Here is a 1,375-nt window from a genome sequence, read left to right on the forward strand (position 1 = left end):
TCCAAAGTCCAAAATTTCAGTAGGTTTTGATAACTGACCAAAACCTCATGCTCATATGGAGAAGAAACTGTTTACCAAAGTGCAGAAAACTTCAGCACTACAATTTGTATGGTTGTGTTAGATTTATTTATATGTTTGGATAAAATTACCATTTCTCTAAATATAGTTTCCCAATGGACGAATTTGGATTGCTAGCAGTTGAGAAAGTCATAATGGCTGGAGAACCAATTGCTATAAGTCTAGCATACTACACAAGTGCCCAAGGACATTGTTTTAACTTGCAAGCATTTGTGTCTACACCTCTGCTATTTTCATAATTGGCAGTTACTTTACTAAGAAACAGTAGAACACCAAAAACCAAACTCTTTCAAATGGCCTAAAATATTGTACATTCCTCCAAATATTAGCTTGATTATGTCTTTAAAGAGTAACATCCTTCTCTACTACCACTAATGGATTTCCCCATTTTTCAAATGAATGCAAAAACAAGTTGATCCATTGTGAGAGAATCAAATGACCTAAAAACTTAACAGAGACCTTGAAGGTTAGCAATAAAGTAGTGAGATCCTCTCCAATCACTTGAGAGTACCAATGAAACAAAAGGAGGGGAGTGTAGGAGTTGCTGGACTTTGTAGCTCTCCGCTCTGTTTTGTTTTACCAGTGCTTTAGTGTCCCTCATCTTGTATGTATCTTGGTGAGATGAGCTACCATCAAACATAAGAAGATTTTGATTTTGTCCAGCAACCTAAATATTATAGCAAAAACAATTTAATATGGGCCCTACGGACTATATTTGATGAGAACTAGTGCTACTATCAATATTCAATCCTAGGAAATACAGAGAGCAACCTAGTGCATGAGGCTCCGGCTATTGTAGGGTCAGAAGGGGCAAATGCATGCAGCTTTGCCTTCTGCTTTGCAGGAGAGACTGTTTCCAAGTTTTGAACCTGTGATCAACATGTTGCAAAGTAGAAAATACAATAAAATACAATTTTCACACATGGTTTTATTCTTTCACTTGTAGTTTAACTACATGGCAGAAGAAAATAGATATGCTTCAACCTTAGAAAAGTCTTTCAAGCCTACAAACCTGGTAATTAGTTTCACTTTTCAAGTTCTAACCATGGAAGATTGGACAGTGCCTCAGTGATTGAGGTGGTTCTGATGTTCAGAATCAGACCTTGAAGGGAGTCCATTTTTTGAGAGAGAGAGAGAAAGAGCCCCTAAAGAATTGAACATTGGTAAGAAAAGGATGAGAAATCTCCTCAACCGTATCACTTTTGGAAAGTTTGTTCATTTCCATGAAAGGACAAATTTAAACCTCGTTTTAATGTTACTGCTTTAAGACTTCTAGTGCTTTTTTTTTTTTTTTTTT

This window comes from Macadamia integrifolia, chromosome 8 (assembly GCF_013358625.1).
Source record: "Macadamia integrifolia cultivar HAES 741 chromosome 8, SCU_Mint_v3, whole genome shotgun sequence".
Classification (NCBI taxonomy): Eukaryota; Viridiplantae; Streptophyta; class Magnoliopsida; order Proteales; family Proteaceae; genus Macadamia; species Macadamia integrifolia.